At 47.3% G+C, this 17,325-nt stretch overlaps 1 pseudogene; it reads left to right on the forward strand.

Moving 5' to 3' along the window:
* The first annotated feature begins 5,382 nt into the window (after positions 1 to 5,382).
* LOC139267038 (zinc finger protein 850-like) overlaps positions 5,383 to 17,325 on the forward strand; it is a 63,080-nt pseudogene continuing 51,137 nt past the window's right edge.

Consider the following 17,325-nt stretch of genomic DNA (forward strand, 5'->3'; position numbering starts at 1 on the left):
TAACCCCCTGTACCTGCCCTGGGTGTGTTTGATGGGACAGTGTAGAGGGAGCTTTATTCTGTATCTAACCTCCTGTACCTGCCCTGGGAGTGTTTGATGGGACAGTGTAGAGGGAGCTTTACTCTGTATCTAACCCCCTGTACCTGCCCTGGGAGTGTTTGATGGGACAGTGTAGAGGGAGCTTTACTCTGTATCTAACCCCCTGTACCTGCCCTGGGTGTGTTTGATGGGACAGTGTAGAGGGAGCTTTACTCTGTATCTAACCCCCTGTACCTGCTCTGGGAATGTTTGATGGGACAGTGTAGAGGGAGCTTTACTCTGTATCTAACCACGTGCTGTACCTGCCCTGGGAGTGTTTGATGGGACAGTGTAGAGGGAGCTTTACTCTGTATCTAACCCGTGCTGTACCTGCCCTGGGAGTGTTTGATGGGACAGTGTAGAGGAAGCTTTACTCTGTATCTAACCACGTGCTGTACCTGCCCTGGGAGTGTTTGATGGGACAGTGTAGAGGGAGCTTTACTCTGTATCTAACCCATGCTGTACTTGCCCTGGGAGTGTTTGATGGGACAATGCAGAGGGAGCTTTACTCTGTATCTAACCCGTGCTGTACCTGCCCTGGGAGTGTTTGATGGGACAGTGTAGAGGGAACTTTACTCTGTATCTAACCCCCTGTACCTGCCCTGGGAGTGTTTGATGGGACAGTGTAGAGGGAGCTTTACTCTGTATCTAACCCGTGCTGCACCTGCCCTGGGAGTGTTTGATGGGACAGTGTAGAGGGAGCTTTACTCTGTATCTAACCCGTGCTGCACCTGCCCTGGGAGTGTTTGATGGGACAGTGTAGAGGGAGCTTTATTCTGTATCTAACCTGTGCTGCACCTGCCCTGGGAGTGTTTGATGGGACAGTGTAGAGGGAGCTTTACTCTGTATCTAACCCCCTGTACCTGCCCTGGGAGTGTTTGATGGGACAGTGTAGAGGGAGCTTTACTCTGTATCTAACCCCTTGTACCTGCCCTGGGAGTGTTTGATGGGACAGTGTAGAGGGAGCTTTACTCTGTATCTAACCCCCTGTACCTGCCCTGGGAGTGTTTGATGGGACAGTGTAGAGGGAGCTTTACTCTGTATCTAACCTGTGCTGCACCTGCCCTGGGAGCGTTTGATGGGACAGTGTAGAGGGAGCTTTACTCTGTATCTAACCTGTGCTGCACCTGCCCTGGGACACCACTGGTTACATCCCTCTCGTCTGAAGAACATCCATTAACCCCTACTCTTTGTTCTCTGCCCTTTGCCCAGCTTCCTCTCCACGCTGCCCCACTCCCTTTAATACTGTGAGCCTTAATTTGATCAACAAGCCTCCTGTCTGGTACTTTATCAAACACCGTTTGACAATCCATCTACACAACATGCACTGCATTTCCTTTCTCGCTCCACTCTGTAATTTTCGCAAATAATCCCTGCTGTCCTGAATGAATCCATTTCACTAACATATGTTGCAATGTTTGCTCCACACCACAGGGTGTCATCTGTTTAAAGCCACAACAGAAAGGTCCAGTTTTCTCCTGGAGTTTGAGATAAATCAATTTTTAAAATGATGCAGAATTTCAGCCAATGAGGGAGATCCAATTTTCTGGCCGCAACTATCTCGTTTTCACTGTGAACGTCCAATCCCTCTACACCTCCAACCGCTCCATGGTCTCTCTCTGACTCTTCCTTTCCCTTCCTCAACTTCTCTGTCTCCATTTCTAGGGATAGGCTTTCGACAAAACATCCACTCAGCCGACTGACTCACACAGCTACCTGGACTACATTTCCTCCCACCCCAACTCCTATCAGAACTCTGTTCCATTCTCCCAGACTCGCCATCACGCCTGCTCTGATGATGCCACCTTCCATACTAGTGCTTCCAATATATCTTTCTTTTTCCTGAACCGAGGATTCCCCTCGACTGTGCCTGTTGCATTTCCTGCACTTCTGCTAGTTCCCTTTCCCATCCCTTCCAGAATCACGATAGTGTTCTCCATGTCCTCACCTTTCACTCCGCCAGCCTCCACATTTAATGAATCATCCTCCACCATTTCTGCCACCTCCAACATGATCCCACCACCAAACACATCTTCGCCTCCCCTCCACTTTTAGCATTCTGAAGGGACCAATCCATCAGCAACATCCTGGTCCACTCCTCAATCACCACAACACCCCTTCCCACAGCACTTTCCTATGCAAGTGCAGGAGATGCCCTTTTACCTTTTCCCTTCCCACTGTTCAGGGTTCCAAACGTTTCTTCCAGGTGAAACAGCGATTTACTTGTACTTCTTGCAATTTAGTATACTATATTCACTGCTCACGATGCGGTCTTCTCTACATTGGGGAGACCCAACACAGATTGGGTGACCGCTTTGCGGAACACCTCCGTTCAGTCCGTAAGCATGACCCTGAGCTTTCGGTCATCTGTCATTTTAATTCTCCACTCCACTCCCACTCTGACCTCTCTGTCCTCAGCCTCTTGCGCTGTTCCAATGAAGCTCAACGTAAGCTGGAGGAACAGCACCCCATCTTTCGTTTAGGCACTTTGCAGCCTTCTGGACTCAACATTGAGTTCAACAATTTCAGACTGTAACCTCTGCCCATATTTTTTCCATATGGCAACTGTTGATGATTCTTCCATTCCCTTTTACACCTCTTCTAGACTCATCATTTGCTTCTTTACTTGCCCCATTACCAGCTCTCTTTGCTTTTTGCTATCATACCTTTTGTTATTTAATCACTCCTGCCTTCCACCCTATCACAGACCTTTTGTTCTTTCCTCCTCTTCCCAAATTCCCTACACTTGCTTAAAATCTGTTACATCTCCAATGTTGTTGAGTTCTAACGAAAGGTCATCGGACTGTCACATTGACTCTGTTTCTCTGTCCACAGATACTGCCTGGCCTGCTGAGTATTCCCAGTGTTGGGGTAAAAAGGAAGCTTCTCTCCCTCAAGGTGGACTAACTGATATAGTTAATCAACACCTCGCCCAGCTTCCCACTGTATAATGACCACGGAAGTAAACAAACCAAACCTCAGGTTTACTGGTTTTATTACAAGCAATGCATGGGAAGGTTCAGTTGTGGAACCTCCGAAATACAAGAGATTTCAAGTACAATTTATACAGGTTTTGGAGAGGAATACCCTCCTACAAAATTCTCGATAGGTCTAATTCTATCAGCGAAGTTACATTGACTTGTCGACTCTTATCAAACTGTCTCTGAGTGGTATATGCAATTGCCCATCTTCTATGGTGTTGTTCCATGAGTTGCCCTTTGCCACAGTATAATAGACGCTTCCTTATCTCTTCCTCAGAAAATTCTGATCAATAACTGCTGATTTTGTTTAAGTATTACAGAGGTTACGGATTCAGTTTAATGTGTTATACATTTGTGCTGTATCTACATAAGCAAGTGTTACATACAGACCCTCCTAATACTGATAAGTTCACTACCTTCAGCATAATTCTGACCACCTATTTGCAACTCTTGCAATTGATCCCTTGCACCAGCATGCTGTGTGTTTATTGCAGAATGAACCCAATGTAGAAACATAGAAACATAGAAAATAGGTGCAGGAGTAGGCCATTCGGCCCTTCTAGCCTGCACCGCCATTCAATGTGAATCAGAAGAGCTCAGTGCACAGGCTCTGGGCAGCGTGTGCTGAGCAAACACGGCCTGTGGGGGACAGAGCAGCGACAGCAGGCAGGAGGATGCTGGAGGGAGTGGGTCAATAAACCCCGAGGGGACACGGGCTTCACACACGCCGAGTGCGACCCCAGGTCCCGATATAAAACAGAAAACATTATCCACCTCCCCACACCCAGTGCATTCAACTGTGACTACAGGGTTTGAGTTCTGCTGTTAATCACATGCAGGACTGAATCATGTTCATTCTGCCAGTTGGCGTTTGTTTCTGCTGCTGTTCGTAAGCCCTGTAACTGGGCTGGAGCTTAACATTGCAGATTCATGTAACATTATTTAGTTTTGATTCAAACATACACTGTGCTGTGTCCTTGATTTCTCCAAGACAACAGACCCACTGATATCCAACCACTGCCTGATCCACTTTTGGGCCTTTTCTCCTTTCTAACTCTAGATTATTTTAGTTCTTGTATCTATGGTTACTCGCATGGACAATCCCAACTCCCCCAGACAGTCCAGAATGCCTCTCCCAGCCTTGGTATCGAGGGAGGATGCAGGCTTTAGAAACACCAAGTGCAACCAAGGCCTGAATATAAAACAGTGAATATTCAGGGGAGGAAAGGAGAGGATCAGTGAGTGTAGAACTGAACCAGGCCAGAGTCAGCACCTTCAGGGGAAGAAAGGGAGGGGAATCAGTGAGTGAACATAACCCAGCCAGAGTCAGCAGCTATAAGGGAGGAGAGGTATGGTAGCAAGGATACTTTATTCTGTATTTCACCCCTGCTGTATCTGTGCAGGGAGTGTTTAATGGGTCATTGTGGAGGGTGCCTTAATCTGTATCTAACCCGTGCTATTCATTTTAAAATTAGAATAACATCAATCAATTTAATCTCAATACGTAACGCTTTCCAAAATTGTGATACATGCCCATGCGCTGAGTGTATCGGAGCATTGCTCCAGTGGAACACAACAGCTCAAACTGGTGGCTGAAATCCTAGAATTTAACTTTCATTGATCACTTCCTCCTATTCCTGGCTCCAAGTGTATCTCTGTGCTGCTCACTGAAGACATCATCATCATCATTATAGGCAATCCCTCAAGCGAGGGTGACTTTCTTCCACACCAAAAAGGGATAAATTCACAGGCGTTTCAATCTTTCAGATCCCGAACTAATATTCCAAATCCCGAACTACATGTTGAAGGGTGGAAGATGCCTGTGTGTGGATTTTTTTAACGTGGGGTGACTGTTGCACACCAGCCACCACGTGGGCTTGGCAGAGCTAGGTCTTGGTCCAGTGGCAAGATGACTGGAGACCAGCTCTGCTGCACAGACCCAGCGCGCACATACATCGCAGTATGGGCTGGCCCGTGCTGCCCATGGGCCCACGCCTCCTCTGGGCCCCGCTCACTTCCCACTACGGACTCTTGCGCTCCTTCGCCTCTCCTCCTGTGCCTGCCCGCACTGCAGTCAGCGACCTGGCTTCGCAGTCGTCGCCCTGCTGCAGCAGCAGCACGCTGCTCTCTCGAATGGCCCTGGCCTGCTGATGGTTTGCAGGCTGGGACCGCACCGATTTCCAGGCCGGGCCGCCGCTCACTGAAGGCAATGGCGGTGTGTGCTACCCAGAACACCCCGCGAGGTAGAATTGGCCCCATCAATGTTGCGGGGGCCTGGTGCGCAGGCGCGGGATCAACGCGTGCGCAGTGCCACCAATCAGGTAATGGCGGCGGGAGGCAAGAAGATGATTGCGGAGCGGGGAGGAGACGGCGGCGGCGGCGGCGGGGAACATCACGGGGGGCCATGAAACTGGCGGAGAGGTTATCTAATCACCCGGTGTCGGCCTCAGGCACCGAACAAGAACCTGCGGGTCCGGCGTTTGCTCCGAGCGGGGCCCCGGGCACCTGCGGGGCTTTCTCCCGGTGACAGGCCCCGGGCACAGCCGCCATCTTGGGAGACCCAGGGGACAGCAGAGCGCATGCGCGGCCTTTCCCTTGGGTAGGAAGCAGGATGTTGTGAGTGTCTCCTGGACTGCTGCTGTTCCAGGCTGTGTGACAGCAAACTCACACCCAGCACCTCATCAAGGTCTGACAGTCACTGCATTCCTCAGGACCTGAATATCATCGGCCTTTGCACATGGAAGGCGCGAGCAGCGCGGACAAACCGAACACGTGTTCCGTGTGTGGACCCGGATCCAGCCGATCGCCTGGCCTGGCGAGACACGTGCACCTTCACACCGGGGTGAAACTGGCTCATGGTGGGGACGGCTGGAAGGGGTTCAGTTCCTCGTCTGTGTTGGAAGTTCACCGGTGCAGTCACACCAGCGACGGGCCGTTCACCTGGTCCGTGTGTGGGAAGGGGTTTGTTTATCCATCCGAACTGCTGACACACCAGCGAGTTCAGGCTGAGGAGAAACCATTTCACTGCTCTGACTGTGGGAAGTGCTTTAAAAGCCCCAGGGAGCTGAAGCGACACAAGCTTGTTCACACTGATGAGAGACCGTTTAACTGTCCTGACTGTGGGAAGAGCTTTAAAAGCTCCAGATACCTGAAGATTCACCAGCTTGTTCACACTGATGAGAGACCGTTTAACTGTCCTGACTGTGGGAAGAGCTTTAAAAGCTCCAGTGAGCTAAAGGGACACCAGCTTGTTCACACTGATGAAAGACCGTTTAAATGTCCTGACTGTGGGAAGAGCTTTAAAAGCTCTAGTGAGCTAAAGGGACACCATCTTGTTCACACTGATGAGAGACCGTTTAAATGTCCCGACTGTGGGAAGAGCTTTAAAAGCTCCAGTAAGCTAAAGGGACACCATCGAGTTCACACTGATGAAAGACCATTTAACTGTCCTGACTGTGGGAAGAGTTTTAAAAGCTCCAGTGAGCTGAAGGGACATCAGCTTGTTCACACTGATGAGAGGCTGTTTAAATGCTCTGACTGTGGGAAGAGCTTTAAAAGTTCCAGATACTTGAAGAAACACCGGCTTGCTCACACTGATCAGAGGCTGTTTAAATGTTCTGTCTGTGGGAAGAGCTTTAAAAGCTCCAGATACCTGAAGAAACACCAGCTTGCTCACACTGATGAGAGTCTGTTTAAATGTTCTGACTGTGGGAAGATCTTTCAAAGCTCCGAGAAGCTGAAGGGACACCAGCAATTTCACACTGAGGAGAGGCCGTTCACTTGCTCAGTGTGTGGGAAGGGGTTCAATCAGTCATCCAACCTACTGACACACCAGCGAGTACACACTGGGGAAAGGCCGTTTAAATGTTCTGACTGTGGAAAGAGATTTATAATGTCTGGGGACCTGAAGAAACACCAGCGTGTTCACAATGGGGAGTGACCATTCACCTGCTCCGTGTGTGGGAAGGGATTCACTCAGTCATCTAACCTGTTCAGGCATTGGCATATTCACACTGGGGAGAGGCCGTTCACCTGCTCTGCATGTGGGAAGGGATTCACTCCGTCATCCACCCTGCTGAAACACCAGCGAGTTCGCAAGTGATTGCAAGGGTCCATTCCAGCTGCTGAGACACCAGCGAGTTCACACTGTCCTGTAACGCACGGCCCTGCAGACTGTTGGGGGCGACATGGGATGTGGGTGTCGCTGGCAAGGCCGGCATTTATTGCCCAAGCCTAATTGCCCTCGAGAAGATGGTGCTGATTCACCTTCTAGAAATGCTGCAGTCCGTGTGGTGTTTTTGTAGCTGTTTGGAATAATTCAGTGACTTGCTAGGCCATTTCAGAGGGCAGTTAAGAATCAACCACATTGCAGTGGGTCTGGAGTCACATATAGGCCAGACCAGGTAAGGGTGGCAGATTTCCTTCCCTAAAGGACATTAGTGAACCAGATTGGTTTTTATGACAATCCGGTAGCTTTATGGTCACCATTACTAACACTAGCTTTATTTAATTAACTGAATTTAAATTCTCCAGCTGCCGTGGTGGAAGGTTTTATAAATTCTTCTACTGCTGTTTAATCTTTAAGACTGTTCTGCTGATGATTTCCTTGATTTGACTGGTCATGATGTTACATTGTACCACTGTGCTGTACATGCAATCGCTGGAGAAATACCATCAATGATGTCTCCGCAAGATCCTGCAAATTCCCTGGGAGGACAGATGCACCAACGTCGGTGTTCTCGATCAGGCCAGCATCGAAGCACTGACCACACTCGACCAGCTCCGTTGGGCAGGCCACATCGCCACATGCCCGACACGAGATTCCCAAAGCAAGCACTCTAATCGGAACTCCTACACGGCAAGCGAGCCCCAGGTGGGCAGAGGAAACATTTCAAGGACACCCTCAAAGTCTCCTTGATAAAGTGCAACATCCCCACCAGCACCTGGGAGTCCCTGGCCAAAGACCGCCCTAAGTGGAGGAAGTGCATCCGGGAGGGCGCTGAGCACCTTGAGTCTCGTTGCCGAGAGCATGCAGAAATCAAGCGCAGGCAGCGGAAGGAGCGTGCGGCAAACCAGTCCCACCCATCCTTTCCCTCAACGACTATCTGTCCCACCTGTGACAGAGACTGTAATTCCTGTATTGGACTGTACAGTCACCTGAGAACTCACTTTTAGAGTGGAAGCAAGTCTTCCTCGATTTCGAGGGACTGCCTATGATAACGATGACAGCACAGTAACAGGCCATTCGGCCTAACTGGTCCTTGCAGTGTTTATGCTCCACACCCGCTCGACTTCAATTAACCCTATCACCATCTCCTTCTATTCCTTTTTCCCTCATGTGACTTCCCCTTAACTACATCTCCGCTATTCACCTCAACTACTCCTTGTGGTAGCACATTCCACATTTTCACCACTCTCTGGGTAAAGACATTTCTCCTGAATTCCCTGCTGCCTTAATTAGTGACTATCTTATATTTATGGTCCATCATTACGATGAGATTCTGTTAAGCTGAGCAGTATGTTGTCCCTAACTTGTTCTGAGAAATGAAACATTACTGCGTCCCTGTACCCGGATTATGGGATGAAGTGCCAGACAAGTAAAGGCCCAATGTCTGGGTGTGAATCTAATGATAACCTCATATAGGTGTGATAACCAGACAGGCTTGTGGTTATAGTCTGGTCACGGATGGACAAAATTGCCCCAATTAGCAGGAGTTCAGGAGGCAGTCAACAGATGGGTCCAAACAATCCCATTTCCTGAGTGGTAAGCATGCTTCTGTATAAGAACAGGTCACTTAAGCTGTTGTCAGTTGGAACAGACTCGAGAAGATTGCACGCAAATTGAAGTAGGGTTGGTGTGGAGCATAAACACTGGCATAGACTTGTTGGGCTGAATGGCCTGTTACTGTGCTGTCATCATCATCATTATCGACAGTTCTGTTCTCCAGATTGAGGGAATTATCACCCGATCTGTGTTATGCAACGTTCTTAATAAACTCTGGAAAGATAAATTGTGATCCTGTGAGCTTGATTATCTGGTATCCAAAACCCTGGGACTCCAATCATTAGAGTCAATCTCAGTGTGTGGAAAGGGATTCCCTGGTGTATCTCATCCACTGACACACCAGAGTGTCCACACTGTGACTGCGGTGGGTCGATCCCATAGTTTCCGATGCCTTTAATCACATCAATGCGTGGTCCCCGTTAAAGGGACATCGACCGTCCTGTCCTATTCTGAGTATTTGTGGCAGTTAATCGGCCAGCCATCTTTCTGTCTTCTCTTTTGTTAATTAAATAGACATTGTGTCTCCTTACCTCAGCCTAACACCTAGATATTTAAAGGGACATTGTCTCTGTTTCCATGGAATCATAGAATAGAACAGAAGGAGGCCGTTTGGCCCATCCAGTCAGCGCCACATCTTGCGAAGAGCACTCCAGTTAGTCCCACTCTTTCCCCATATCCCTGCAATTTTTGTTCCTTCAAGTATTTATCCAGTTCCCTTTTGAAAGCTCCTGTTGACTCTGCTTCCATAGAAACATAGAAAATAGGTGCAGGAGTAGGCCATTTGGCCCTTTGACCTGCACCGCCATTCAATAAGATCATGTCTGATCATTCCCTCAGTACCCCTTTCCTGCTTTCTCTCCATACCCCTTGATCCCCTTAGCCGTAAGGACCATAACTACCACTTGAATATATCCAATGAACTGGCATCAACAACTCTCTGCGGCAGGGAATTCCACAGGTCAACAACTCTCTAAGTGAAGAAGTTTCTCCTCATCTCAGTCCAAAATGGCTTACCCATTATCCTAAGACTATGTCCCCTGGTTCTGGACCTCCCCAACATCGGGAACATTATCTAACCTGTCCAGTCCCAACAGAATCTTATATGTTTCTATGAAATCCCCTCTCATCCTTCTAAACTCCAGTGAATAAAGGCCCAGTTGATCCAGTCTCTCCTCATATGACAGTCTAGCCATCCCTGGAATCAGTCTGGTGAACCTTCGCTGCACTCCCTCAATAGCAAGAACATCATTCCTCAGATTAGGAGATTAAAACTGAACACAATATTCCAGGTGAGGCCTCACCAAGGCCCTGTACAACTGCAATAAGACCTCCCTGCTCCTGTATTCAAATCCTCTCGCTATGAAAGCCAACATACCATTTGCCTTCTTCACCGCCTGTTATACCTGCATGCCAACCTTCAATGATACCCAGGTCTCGTTGCACCTCCCCTTTTTCTAATTGCCACCATTCAGATAATATTCTGCCTTAGTGTTTTTGCCCCCAAAATGGATAACCTCACATTTATCCACATTATACTGCATCTGCCATGCATTTGCCCACTCACCTAACCTGTCCAAGTCACCCTGCAGCCTCTTAGCATCACCCTCTCAGCTCACACCGCCACCCAGTTTAGTGCCATCTGCAAATTTGGAGATATGATACTCAATTCCTTCATCCAAATCGTTAATGTATATTGTAAAGAGCTGGGGTCCCAACACTGAGCCCTGCGGCACTCCCTGCCATTCTGAAAAGGACCCGTTTATCCCGACTCTCTGCTTCCTGTCTGCCAACCAGTTCTCTATCCACGTCAGTACATTACCCCCAATACCATGTGCTTTGACTTTGCACACAAATCTCTTGTGCGGGACCTTGTTAAAAGCCTTTTGAAAGTCCAAATGCACCACATCCACTGGTTCTCCCTTGTCCACTCTGCTAGTTACATCCTCAAAAAATTCCAGAAGATTCGTCGAGCATGATTTCCCTTTTATAAATCCATGCTGACTTGGACCGATCCTGTCACTGCTTTCCAAATGCATTGCTATTTCATCCTTAATGATTGATTCCAACATTTTCCCCACTACTGATGTCAGGCTAACCGGTCTATAATTACCTGTTTTCGCTCTTCCTCCTTTTTTAAAAAGTGGTGTTACATTAGTTACCCTCCAGTCCATAGGAACTGATCCAGAGTCAATAGACTGTTGGAAAATGATCACCAATGCATCCACTATTTCTAGGGCCACTTCCTTAAGTACTCCGCGATGCAGACTATCAGGGCCCCGGGGATTTATCAGCCTTCAATCCCATCAATTTCCCTAACATAATTTTCTGTCTAATAAGGATATCCCTCAGTTCTTCCTTCTCACTAGACCCACTGTCCCCTAGTACATTCGGAAGGTTATTCGTGTCTTCCTTCGTGAAGACAGAACCGAAGTATTTGTTCAATTGGTCTGCCATTTCTTTGTTCCCCATTATAAATTCACCTGAATCTGACTGCAAGGGACCTACATTTGTCTTCACTCATCTTTTTCTCTTCACATATTTATAGAAGCTTTTGCAGCCAGTTTTGATGTTCCCTGCAAGCTTCCTCTTGTACTCTATTTTCCCCCCTCTTAATTAAACCCTTAGTCCTCCTCTGTTGAATTCTAAATTTCTCCCAGTCCTCAAGTTTGTTACTTTTTCTAGCCAATTTATATGCCTCTTCCTTGGTTTTAACACTATCCTTAATTTCCCTTGTTAGCCACGGTTTAGCCACCTTCCCCGTTTTATTTTTACTCCAGACAGGGATGTACAATTGCTGAAGTTCATCCATGTGATCTTTAAATGTTTGCCATTGCTTATCCACCGTCAACCCTTTAAGCATCCTTGGCCAGTCTATTCTAGTCAATTCACGCCTTATACCGTCGAAGTTAACTTTCCCTAAGTTCAGGACCCTAGTTTCTGAATTAACTGTGTCACTCTCCATCTTAATAAAGAATTCTACCATATTATGGTCACTCTTCCCCAAGGGGCCTCGCACAACAAGATTGCTAATTAGTCCCTTCTCATTACACATCACCCTGTCTAGGATGGCCAGCCCTCTAGTTGGTTCCTCGACATATTGGTCGAGAAAACCATCCCTAATACACTCCAGGAAATCCTCCTCCACCGCATTGCTACCAGTTTGGTTAGCCCAATCAATATATAGATTAAAGTCGCCCATGATAACTGCTGTACCTTTATTGCACGCATCCCTTATTTCTTGTTTGATGCTGTCCCCAACCTCACTACTACTGTTTGGTGGTCTGTACACAACTGCCACTAGCATTTTCTGCCCTTTGGTATTCCGTAGCTCCACCCATACCGATTCCACATCATCCAAGCTAATGTCCTTCCTTACTATTGCGCTAATTTCCTCTTTAACCAGCAATGCCACCCCACCTCCTTTTCCTTTCTGTCTATCCTTTCGAAATGTTGAATACCCCTGGATGTTGAGTTCCCAGCCTTGGTCACCCTGGAGCCATGTCTCTGTGATGTTAATCACATCATACCCGTTAACTGCTGTCTGCGCAGTTAATTCGTCCACCTTATTCCGAATACTCCTCGCATTGAGGCACAGAGCCTTCAGGCTTGTCTTTTTAACACACTTTGCCCCTTTAGAATTTTGCTGTAAAGTGGCCCTTTTTGTTTTTTGCCTTGGGTTTCTCTGCCCTCCACTTTTACTATTCTCCTTTCTATCTTTTGCTTCTGCCTCCATTTTATTTCCCTCTGTCTCCTTGTATAAGTTCCAATCCCCTGCCATGTTAGTTTAACTCCTCCCCAACAACACTAGCAAACACTCCCCCGAGGACATTGGTTCCGGTTCTGCCCAGGTGCAGATCATCCGGTTTGTACTGGTCCCAACTCCCCCAGAACTATTTCTAATGCCCCAGGAATTTGAATCCCTCCCTGCTGCACCACTCCTCAAGCCACGTATTCATCTGAGCTATCCTGCGATTCCTACTCTGACTAGCACGTGGCACTGGTAGCAATCCTGAGATTACTACTTTTGGAGGTCCTACTTTTTAATTTAACTCCTAGCTCCCTAAATTTGTCTCGTAGGACCTCATCCCGTTTTTTACCGATATCGTTGGTACCTATATGCACCACAACAACTGGCTGTTCACCCTCCCTTTTCAGAATGTCCTGCACCCACTCCGAGACATCCTTGATCCTTGCACCAAGGAGGGAACATACCATCCTGGAGTCTCGGTTGCTGCCGCAGAAACGCCTATCTATTCCCTTTACAATCGAATCCCCTATCACTATCGCTCTCCCACTCTTTTTCCTGCCCTCCTGTGCAGCAGAGCCAGCCACGGTGCCATGAACTTGGCTGCTGCTGCCCTCCCCTGATGAGTCATCCCCCTCAACAGTACCCAAAGCTGTTTTGCAGGGGGATGACCACAGGGGACCCCTGCACTACCTTCCTTGCACTGCTCTTCCTGTTGGTCACCCATTTACTATCTGGCTGTGTAACCTTTACCTGCAGTGAGACCAACTCGCTAAACGTGCTATTCACGTCATTCTCAGCATCGTGGATGCTCCAGAGTGAATCCACCCGCAGCTCCAGTGCCGCAATGCAGACCGTCAGGAGCTGGAGGCGGATACACTTCCCGCACACGTAATCGTCAGGGACACCGGAAGCATCCCTGACTTCCCACATAGTACAGGAGGAGCATAACACATATCCGAGCTCTCCTGCCATGTCTTAACCCTTAGATACACTTACATTGGCAACAACAATGTTAACAGGTTACTTACTGATATAGAAAAGAAAAAGAAAAACTACTCACCAATCACCAGCCAATCACTTACCCCCTTGGCTGTGACGTCACCTTTCGATTTCTTCCTACTTTTTTGCTTCCCTGCTGCAGCTGCATCAGCTGGGCCCTTGTAGGCTCAACGCTCCTCCTCCTCGCTCTCCCGCTGCCCGACTGCGACTGATGTGCCTCTTGTCGGCCTCCTGACTCGAAGCTGCTCCTCCTCCTCGCTCTCCTGCTCCCCGACTGTGACTGATGTGCCTCTTGTCGGCCTCCTGACTCGAAGCTGCTCCTCCTCCTCGCTCTCCCGCTCCCCGACTCCCCGACTGTTCCACCGCCCTTTCAGACACTGTTCCAGATCACAACAACTTGCTGTGAAAAAAGTTTACGTAAAGCCCATCATCCCTGGAACCATTCTCGTAAATCATTTTTGCACCTTCTCGAAGGCCTTCACATCCTTCCTAAAGTGTGGTGCCCAGAATTGGACACAATACTCCAGTTGGGGCCGAACCAGTGTTTTATACAGGTTCGTCATAATTTCTTTGCTTTTGTACTCTATGCCTCTATTCATGAAGCCCAGGATCCTTTTTAACCGCTTTCTGAAGCTGCCCTACCACCTTCAACAATTTGTGCACATATACTCCATGGTCTCTCTGTTCATGCACCCCCTTTTGGATTGTACACTTTAGTTTATATTTCCTCTCATTCTTTCCACCAAAATGTATCACTATCCACTTTTCTGCATTAAATTTCATCTGCCACATGTCCGCCCATTTCACCAGTCCGTCTGTCTACTGCTCTGCTCCTCACTCTTCACTATACTTCCAAGTTTTGTGTCATCTGCAAAGTTTGAAATTGCCCTGTATATCCAAGTCCAAGTCATTAAGTCACATGCACTCCAAACCCATCTCAGTCTGCCTTGCTGATCCCTCCTATTTCGGAACTATTCTTTACTCTGGTGCTATTTCTAACTCTTATATTTACGGCCTCTACTTCTGGTCTCCCCCAAAAGTGGAAACATTTTCTCGAATCTAACCTATCAAACCCTCTCATAATCTTAATGACCTCGATCAGGTCGCCCCTCGGCCTTCTCTTATCTAGAATAAAGAGCCTCCAGCTTGTTCAGCTTTTCTTGATAGGTTTTTCTTTTCAGTTCTGGTATCATCCTTGTGAATCTTTTTTGCACATACCACTGATGCCAGGCTAACCAGCCTATGATTCCTTGTTTTCTCTCTCCCTCCTTTCTTGAGCAGCGGAGTTACATTTACCACCTTCGGATCATAGGAGATGACAGCACAGAAGGGAGGCCATTCGACCCATCGTGTCCGTGCCAGCCGACAGAGCTATTCAACCTAATCCCACTTTCTAGCTCTTGGTCTGTAGCCTTGTAGGTTATGGCACTTCAAGTGGTTGTCCAGGTATGTTTTAAATGCTATAAGGATTTCTGCCTCTACCACCCTTTCAGACAGTGAGTTCCAGACCCCCACCACCCTCTGGGTGAACAAAATATCCTCAAATTCCCTGTAAATCTCTGTTGACCCCTCTGCTAACGGAAATAGATCCTTCCGACTCTATCTCGGCCCCTCATAATTTTGTACACCTCAATTCGGTCTCCCTCAGCGCCCTCTGTTCTAAATTATCCCGGGGTCCGTTCTAGAACCTCAAGAATTCTGGAAGATCAAAATCAAGAGTCGAGGAGTTGTTGGTAAATGCCTAGAGTCTGTAATCTGGGAAAAAGTTAATTACAAACTCGCAGAACAAGGAGAATCGCTGTCCGTTTAACTACCACAAGTCACTGTGTGGAGGAGAGGGGGAGAAACAGTCTGTCCCAGGAACTGTCCCACAACAGAATTAGAGACCTTGTGCCTTTTATTGATGAATTTAAAATGTCTGCATTAAATCTGAGCCAGTGGGTTGAGACCAAGACCTTTGTGTCCAATAAGGTGAATAAAGGCCCACAGACTCCCCAGGCCCTGAACAAGGGACTGCACAAAGTCACGCCCTGATGGAGGCAGCATGAGCATGCAGCAGCTGGAGGGAGATTAAAACATCAGCCTTTCCCTGACAATGGACGCAACGCGAGCCTGGAGCAGCTGGAGGAAGTCTCCCTGACAACGGAGACAGCTCGAGCCTGGAGCGAAGATTTAAACATCAGCCTTTCCCTGACAATGGACGCCACGCGAGCCTGGAGCAGCTGGAGGGAGATTTAAACATCCACGTCTCCCTGACAATGGACGCAGCTTGAGCCTGGAGTTATTTCAGGTCCTATCAGGGGAACAAAATGAGAAATAAAAAGTAATAAAATTATAACATCACAAGGATGGAGGACAGTGATTGGTTCTTCCATATTAATTGAATCACTGGACAGGGAATGAATCTTAAAGAAAGCTAATAACTGATTTAATTTAATTCAATTGCTGATTTTCTAATTTTAACTTAATGTATAATTATGGTATATATTTAATTTTGTTTAATTATAATTAATCTTTATTATACTGATTTTACTATTGTGTACTTCTTATTGGTATTATTTACAATGTAATTTGAATTTCTTTTTTTTTAGTTTTTTCGTCTGTGTCTATCTGCGCATTTTGGCTGGCGCTTCGAACCCGAGCCTTTAACCTCTTTTTAACTTCCTTCTCACGCTTTTTCTCTCTTTCCCTCATTGGTCAATATCTAATGTGTTGTAAAATTGTGAAGCACCTTGGGTTGTTTTATTACGTTAAGCTATATAAGGTGTTGGTGAGGCCACACCTGGAATACTGCGTGCAGTTTTGGTTTCCATATTTACGAAAGGATACACTTGCTTTGGAGGCAGTTCAGAGAAGGTTCACTAGGTTGATTCCGGGGATGAGGGGGTTGAAAAATGAGGAAAGGTTGAGTAGGTTGGGCCTATACGCATTGGAATTCAGAAGAATGAGAGGTAATCTTATCGAAATGTATAAGATTATGACGAGGCTTGACAAGGTGGATGCAGAGAGGATGCTTCCACTGATGGAGGAGACTAGAACTAGGGGGCATGATCTTAGAATAAGGGGCCACCCATTTAAAACAGAGATGAGGAGAAATTTCTTCTCTCACAGGGTTGTAAATCTGTGGAATTTGCTGCCTCAGAGAGCTGTAGAAGCTGGGACAGTGAATAAATTTAAGACAGAAATAGATAGTTTCTTAAGCGATAAGGGAATAAGGGGTTATGGAGAGCAGGCGGGAAAGTGGAGCTGAGTCCATGATCGGATCAGCCATGATCGTATTGAATGGTGGAGTAAGTAAAAGTTATTATTATATTCTTTAGAGTTTAGAAGAATTAGAGGTGATCTCATTGAAATGTACACAATTCTTACAGGGCTTGACAGGGTAGATGCAGGGAGGATGTTTCCTCTGGCTGGGGAGTCGAGAACCAGGGGTCACAGTCTCAGAATAAGGGGTCGGCCATTTAGGATTGAGATGAGGAGAAATTTCTTCACTCAGAGGGTGGAATTCTCTACCCCAGAGGTTTGTGGAGGCTCAGTCTTTGAGTATATTCAAGACAGAGATTGATAAATTTTTGGATATTAAAGGAATCGAGAGATATGGGGACAGTGCAGGAAAGTGGAGTTGAGGTAGAAGATCAGGTATGATCTCATTGAATGGTGAAGCAGGTTCGAGGGTCCGAACGGATTACTCCTGTTCCTAATTCATATATTCTTATGTAAACACTCAAAGGCAG

Source organism: Pristiophorus japonicus, chromosome 7 (genome assembly GCF_044704955.1).
Source record: "Pristiophorus japonicus isolate sPriJap1 chromosome 7, sPriJap1.hap1, whole genome shotgun sequence".
Classification (NCBI taxonomy): Eukaryota; Metazoa; Chordata; class Chondrichthyes; family Pristiophoridae; genus Pristiophorus; species Pristiophorus japonicus.